Raw genomic sequence first — 8,390 nt, forward strand, 5'->3', positions numbered from 1 at the left:
TCAGCCCTTACAGGCAGTGGCATCTCTGGTAACCTTCTTTTCTGCACAACACCAACACTTGTTCAACACAGTTACATTACAAAAACATCATAGTTTTTTAAACTGCTTACACACAAAATCTTGACATGTCACACGATTTTTGAAATCTCTCACTCAAAGAGCAACACCTCATCTCAAATCCCCAAAACCATTAGCTATTTCTCAGCCTTTCACTCAGGTTTCAATTGCATAAAACACTTTTTTCAAAACACTATACACTCTACCTAAGACACAAACATCTAACAGGAAGTGACTTGCTTTCCTTTTCAAACAACTAATCAAAATGCTAAACTTCTTCACTAGGTCACACAGCCACTCCTCACATGAGCAGACACTAACTGCTGAACTGATCACTAACCAATCACTGCTTTAGTATACAGTAGACCTATAAATAGGTCAAAGGTCAGATTACATGTTTTGAACGATGGATGCCAACAATGGACAGAGAGCAAGGGGAGTATGAGGGAGAGGCAGGGGACGACAACAAGGACAAGTCCAAGGAGGAAGAGTTGGAGGAGGAGGAGGAGGAGAAAGGAATTGGAAGAGGATGAGGGGCAAAGAAGAGAAGAAAGGAGAGCCATCTCTGATGAGATCAGGGCCACACTTATTGATCATGTTGACAATGAGAGAAGCTGGACTGAGAGTCCAACAGAACAAGCTGCAACAATCTATTGGTTATTTCACCAGTACAGTATTGTAAAATAAGTATTCATTTTTGGCAATAAAAGTAAAAATTATACTTTGGTTACTGTATATTTGGTTTACATATGTTCATGGTTTCCTTTTCTTGTATGCTACTGTATCCAACACTTAGCTACTGTTACAACTGTAATGTTATGCTAAATAAATATTTGCAGTTTCAACATTGCATTGGTGTTCACAGTGCACTTAGCAGATTAATTTCACTCTACAACATTGTATGGAAATGTACACATAAGCCTATGAAAGACAAAAGAGCTTTAGATTTAGAACAGTGTGTATATGGTATATCCAATAATTTAGTATTTTTAAAAAAGGGTTTGCCATCTGATGCAAGTGCTTTATTTTGGAATGTGTCTATGGCATTTTGAATGCAGTGTTTCATTTTGAGGGACGTATGAATAATTTAGCATTTTCTGTGAGCAGTTTTGGGAATAGTGTGTAGAGCTTTGGAAGAAGGAGACATAGTTTTGAAAACGTGTATAAGCAGTTGTAAAAAACTGTAATGCTTAAATGCATTATTTGTCCCCTTGGGGGAAGTGGAACTCCACCATAAGCTGAAACCACATTCTTCTCTGACATACTGACCCCATCTTCATGTGGTATTAACATGCAGTCTGTATCTGGATAAGTCATTTGGGCAATGATATCTTATTACATGCCTTATCTCAAATCTGCGACTCTGGTTTGTGTTTAGATCTCAATGCAAATTGGGTAGGGAGGGCTGGTGGACAGAGTGTGTCTCAGGTTAATCTCACTGATCAGATGACCTTGCATTTCATAGTGATCAAAAATAAAAGAAAGAAGAAAATGTCACAGTTGGTAATATTTCTTAAATGAAATGGTTTACATAACACATTGGATCCATTGTTGATATGGAAAACATTGATTAGTGCTGCTTTTAAAAACATGTACATTTCAGTGCATGTCTGTTTGGTTGGAAGCCCCCCAGCCTTCACAGCCAGCAAACCCAAATGTGACATCACATGTTTTTCTATTATCTTCCATTGCCCTATCATCTTCTTCCCCGTCCTTCCTCTGTCTTCTCATTTAGGAAACTGTGTTAATAAAGACCATGAATCACTTTTTATATAGAATTCAGTCCTCGAGTCTGTATGTGTTTATAAAAATTCTTTCTGAAATCTTGTTTGTATAAAAACTATGAAAATGTGCTACTTAAATTATAAAAGCTTGGGGTATGGACCAACAGAACATCACAATGGAAAACAAGCTATTAAATAAAACAAGTAACTATATTAATGCACAAATCAATAGTGAAGTTTTTAAGCAGTGCTCACCACCAGTGTTTTATCTTTTATCTGTTCATGAGGGCAGTTAACAGGACTGGCCCTCCATGTGGTGGTCACCGCCATAAACCCCCACCCCACTCCAGCACTGGGCTTACATCCAGTTTCATCATCTGGAGATCAGCATGATACCAAGGCATGACGTAACCCTGCAGCTCGTTCCAAATGGCCTGAGAAACTTCAGGTGAGGCAGTGCATCATCAGGTTAGCAGTGGTTCTCAAACGTTTTCATGTCAAGGACCCCTAAACTGACATTCAATAAGATTTTGTCCCAGGATGGTCCATCTGATAGGATTTTGGCTTTTAGATGTTTTATTACATAAAGTGTTTGAAACCCATGACCAGTCATACATTCTGTCATTGTGTTAATCATGGATGGAACTATAGTGAAAATAAATCCCCCTTTTTGCTGGGGTCCCCCTGGAACCCACTCAAGGACCCCTGGGGGTCCTTGAGGAACGCATATCTATTTGAAAATAATGTGGACATCCTAAAAGGCTTAAAGGCAAAAACATTTCACTTTGGGCCACTACAAGAACCGTATGAAATGTGTAAAATAAAGAGAATTTGATCTAATTTTGATGTGTGTATTTATGTGCTTGTGTGTGTATTTTGCATCTAATAGCCAAAAAATAGCCAAAAATGACCTTATAAATTGTCCATAATTAGCTTTGCTGGTTGAGTTTGACTTTAAATTCTAGAGCATGATCGTCATGTGACTGGGGGCAGTGAGAATATGAGGAAATGTAATTAGCGGGGAATGTTATCTATGTTCCCAGGGTCATCAGGGCATCAGTTAGGGGTTTAATTTAGTGGACCCTGACTTTAGTTGATAAGGTCACAGTACTGAAAATAAAAACCCTGTGTTTCCAATTATTGTTAATAATTAGACTCTGCTCTGGTTGAATTTGGGTGGAGCTATGATGGAATTACATGAAGTCACCAAACTTCACAAACCAGTAATAATGATAAAAGGTTTATTTATATGTTTTTAAGTGACAAATCTTATGTGAGAAGTCCGATGGGATAGTCAGCAGCAACAATCGAGCACTAAGCTTTTAAATGACATTTTGTTGTTGCATGATCCTTGAATAAGTAAATCCAAGCAATAAAGAATCACAGTTCAATCCTTAGGAATCCCCAAATGTTGCTTATGCTCCTCATTCTAATGATGACTGTGTATAACTTGAGTTTTGTGTTTTCTCTTATATTGTCGTAGGTGTGTTTTTGTTTCTTATGGTGACTGCATGTTTTTATGTATGTTTGTATGGCATGTCTTATTATGAAACTGAAGGCACATTTTCACATTGTGGAAAATAAAGATAATTAACAGGTTGAATAAGTAAGTTTAAGGCATATTTAAGTGGCCAATTCTCTACATTTGAAGAAAGGCAAATCTGAGGGATTCAATTATGTGATTAAATGAATCCAAGCCAATATTCAGGGTTATGCAAATCAATTTTCATTTTGACAGGATATTTATTCCCTGTATATGTGTGTATATAAAATTTACTGTTTGAATGCCTGATAATTAATGCTTCACAAAGTGTAGCAACAGTAGTGAAAATTAACTCATTAAGTACAGCACCTAAGCACATTCTATTTACCATTTGAAAGCAGCCACTCTGACGCCTAATGTGTAATTAGAGTTTTGATACTTTAAGTACATTTTGCTAATACTTCTGTAGATTATGAATGTAAGACGTTTACTTGTACTGGATTATCTTTACACAGTTGTATTGGTGCTTTTACTATATACAGGATCAGAATCCTTGCACTGTTTAGCATGCTGCACTGTAAACTGGAGCTCCAGCAGTTGTCCACCTACCCACATGCATCAACTGTCAATCAATAATGTCTAAACATCTTTAATGGGCATGGATGAAGAACACTACAGTAGCAGTGCAGTTGGCTGGTTAAAACGTGGACTTGTCTGTGACTTGAAATGGATCATTTTGTGAATATGAAACTTTTAGGCTAGTTGACCGTTTTAACAGTCTAATTACCTAATGCAACACAGTTGAGACATTTTGTCTACTCTTCTGGCTAACCAAGTTACTACAGCAGACAATCTAATTGTGCTCAGGTTTCATAAGTATACTCCACGGGCTCCTTTGACACATCACTTTGCACACACACTTCCCATTCTAAGTTGTGTAATCAAAGGCTCTGATGGTCTGGTTAGAGGGAATAATCCTTTGGACTAATAGCCTAATTGTTTAACAACTTTTGATTAACTTAGTGTATTGCAACGTGAAGACATGTCTTAAAGGAGATCTCCACTGATTTACACATTGAAGTCTGTTTCCTGGTGTTGGGGAGTGCTAGCCCACTAATGTAGTTTTCAGCGGCCACTAGCGGTGCGGTTTTAAGATTGCAACCAGGTATGTGCTTGTCCGCGTGCTCGCTTGAACTCATGAGCGAGCATAATCCAAAACACAACCACTTTCATACAGAAATCCTGCAATAAACGCAGAAACACCAGCATGCAGTATGTGACTTTTCACACGGACATGTTCAGGTTCTGTTACTTCTCGGCTCAGAGGCAGATCAACACCAGCTCTGTACCTTTCATTCACCGGAATATTGGCACAGTACTCCCGAAAAAAAGCAATAGACAGGCAGGGAGACAGCTTCACACAACATGCTGGAAACTCAGGTAAATCACTACTGCAACGTTATAGTATAATTTTATCAGCTGCAGGTTGAACTACTCCATACTCTTTACATGATCATGGTACATTTACTGCATTTAGCTGACGTGCTAAAGCGTTAGCTCGCCTGCTGCTTTCAGTAACTATCTTTACTATCTGTGTAACTTTCAGCGGAGGCTCAGCAATGTCAGCACAGCTACATGTATTGGATGATAACGAAATGGGCAGTGAGCTGGACTGAATATTATAACAAGACTGTGTCACACTTTATAACAGTTAGACCGCAGTAAGTAACTTTACTGTAGTGTCAGTGCATGGCTCTTCCTCTGGGCTGTTGTCGCTGTTTTGTTGCAATATTGTATATTATGTGGGTCACGTTAGTTACAGCGACGGAGAGGTGGAAAAGCTGTGTACCCGAGTATCGGTAAAACCACAATAAATCTAAATTGAATGTTACGAAGCAAACAGCAGCAGGTCCGCTGCATCACTATAGGCTAACGTTAGTAAACAAATTGCTCCACATTTGCTTTTTACCGTTACATCCTTTCTTCCAGGCTAAATCAACAGTGGTACACAGGATAGTAGCATGGGTCGCGTTAGTTGGTGAAGCTATGTGGAAAGCGATACAACTTTGCACCGGATAACATAAGCAACTGCTCGGCGTTAGCCGGTGAGCTAACGTGAATTTCTCTGTTTCTCCAGCTTTACTAATGCTCACTTTGTTCTTACTCAACATAATCTGAACCTGTTTGGTCTGATGGGCTTCAGCACATAAACCTCTATTGTTGTTTTGTATCCTTACGTGGAGCCTGTGTTTTGCTGTGAGCTGGTTGTTTTATGTTGTTAGTGGACTGCATGTCGTTAGCTGCCGTGTTGTTGCTGTAGTACGAGCACAGGGCTGAATCCGACCTGGTGTCCTCACATTAAAAACAGAATAGTGGCGGATGCAAGCGACAGAGAAAGAAAAAAAAAAACAGGCGTGTGCTTCAAGTGAGTTTTGAGCCCATTGACTATAAGGCAATGAAAATTGGATTTATTAATAAATAATTTCATTGAAAAACTTACATATTTTTACATAACTTTAAGAGTAAAAATATAAAAATGAAACAAATATGTTAGTATGGAGTTGCAAATGAGTGAGCTTGCTATACCTTTGAAACTCCTAATCTCTGCTGCAGGCTAGAACTTTGAGGCTACATTAGCTGCTACTAGCATAACACACTCAAATCTCCAACTGAACTGTCGATGGTCAAGCGTCATTGTGAGTAATGTAGGCACCAAGTTTTAACAGTAAAGGAAAATGTGTGTAAAAAAAGACCAGAATTACCAAGAAGATTAACACATACAAGGAATTTGGTATCTTGGTTAATAACAATAAACATAGTAGAATATTACTCATATAGTACTGTACTGTTGGGGGTGGGAGGGTCAACAGCTCGATCTCTGGTTTGTCGCGGCATTTTAATAAACTGTCCATCGTGAATCCAACAATGTTACAGTATAACTCGATGGGCTACTCTTTTAAGGTGTAGTGGTCTCTAATCTTGCAGGGGGACACATTAGCCAATGAGGTGACAGCCACAAACTACTAAGTAGACTAATAGTGTTTAACAGGTGTGTTAGAGTGCAGTCTGCCTGCCCAATCCCAAGGTCCACACTCACAGACTCTGGGAAATGGGAAATGGTCTGTACTTGTATAGCGCCTTTCTAGTCTTCTGGCCAGTCAAAGCAATTTTAAGCTAATCAAATTCACCACAAACACATTCATACACTGATGGCAGGGGCTACGGTGCCAACTACTATCAGAAACAAAATTCACACTCATTCACAATTTGGGGTTCAGTATTTTGAACCTGACACTTTGACATGCAGACATGCAGACTGGAGGAGCCAGGAACCACAATGATCTGATTAGCGGGCAATCCGCTCTACCTCCAGAGCCACAGGCGCCCAGTTGAGGCACGTCCCCGCTACGTCTGCCAGGCCTTAGGGCTGTTCCACTGTCAAATCGTCAAGTGCATGGGGGCTCTCTCACGGACTTTTTGAGCCCTTTATGCACATTTTACATACACGTATTCAGCTAGTAAACTGCCAGAGTTAACACATCTGTTATAAACTAGTATATGAGTGTGTGTAGGGAATCCTGGTGTCATTTGGGCATCAAATAACAACGCTTTGAAAAAGCCAGACAAAGCGTCGGTATTTGACGCACAGGGTACCCTTCAATGTCCGTATGATATGCCCTGAGCTTTCAAGTAACTCTAATGTAACCTATCCGACGTCACATAATGTTTACTTTACACTGATGGTGACTCTTCGTGAATTAGCTAGCTCCAGCCCTATAAATAATCAATAAGGTTTTATCAAAATTTAACCATGTGTTTCTTATACCCTTTACACAGGATCTGGATCAGGGATGCAGGATGGGAAGGTGGTAGCCGGAAACTGGCCTTTCTTCAAGACAATGTACAAGGCTCTGGGGCAGAGGGACTCCTTTGAGCCTGATGAGATGCCCAGTACCTCTGCTCCGGGGCCGTCCACTACCCCAAAACCATCTGTCTGGTGGTTCCAAAATTATTGGTTTGAATAATTTAATGTATGGTAAAGCTGTAACTTACATATGTTAAAGAATATTCTTAGGTCTAGGTCTTAGGTCTAGACAGGTCTAGCTTGGAGTCTACAAAGTGTTCACTGACGTTCCAGCTCTAGTTGTTTTTCTCATATAACTGTCCTCGTTAGGGAGACGACAGTTAGACTGATAAGGTAGAGAGCGCAGCTCAGGCGTCAGACTAGCACAGGATTTTGAATTGACATTTCCAGCATGAATATAGAGAGAGTTTGTTTTAATCGAGATATGTGGGTCAAAACAGAAATGAGTGTTAAAATGTCATTCTTTAGTATCAAAAAACATTTCGGTCCATCACAAACAACAATCACAGATGGCTGTAATGTAATTATTTATAGCTTAATTAACACAAAATTAAATGATTCAACTTGTCAACATTAAGGGTAAAACAGTGTTGTTGTAGCTGGTATTAACGTAAACTACAGGGAATTTGACTCAGCCCAACATTAATTTAAATGTACAAGAAAGATTCATCTCCTGGCATAATCGAGATCGCTTAATGAGGCCCGAAGGTGCTGGGGTGCCAACATGTGGGCCCGGCCACTTCTCTCCGGGATGACATATAAGGGGACCAGGTTCTTCGGGCTGGAGCTCTGGACTGTCCCTGACATCTCCATGTGTGAGGCACACATGAACATGGATCAACGCAGGGCAACATCAGCACAAATGACAAAAATCGCCTTTTTTTTTCACCTACACAATATAGCAAACAATTTGGTCTTTTCTGTCCTTGACTTATGCAGAATGTTTTTGTTTCATCCAGACTTGATTATTGTAATGTCTTGTTGTCAGGCCTACATGTTAGTACTAAAAGTCTTCAAATGGTCCTTCACTGAGAGAGCTTTGCATCATTTTCTGATGGGAGGGGCAAACGAGAGAGTCGGCAGCATGATTTTGTACACCAGCATGACATACCAAATCATTTGTGAAGCACAGGAGTGTAGCTGACACCCTGCAATACGCATTCCTGCACAACTAAGGTCAGTGTGGTCAGGGCCTGGTGGTCTGTCCGCAGTGTAAATCTTGTCCCTGACAAGAAATTCCTTCTTTTTCACAATGGAGTAC

The sequence above is a fragment of the Micropterus dolomieu genome, linkage group LG15, assembly GCF_021292245.1.
Source record: "Micropterus dolomieu isolate WLL.071019.BEF.003 ecotype Adirondacks linkage group LG15, ASM2129224v1, whole genome shotgun sequence".
Classification (NCBI taxonomy): Eukaryota; Metazoa; Chordata; class Actinopteri; order Centrarchiformes; family Centrarchidae; genus Micropterus; species Micropterus dolomieu.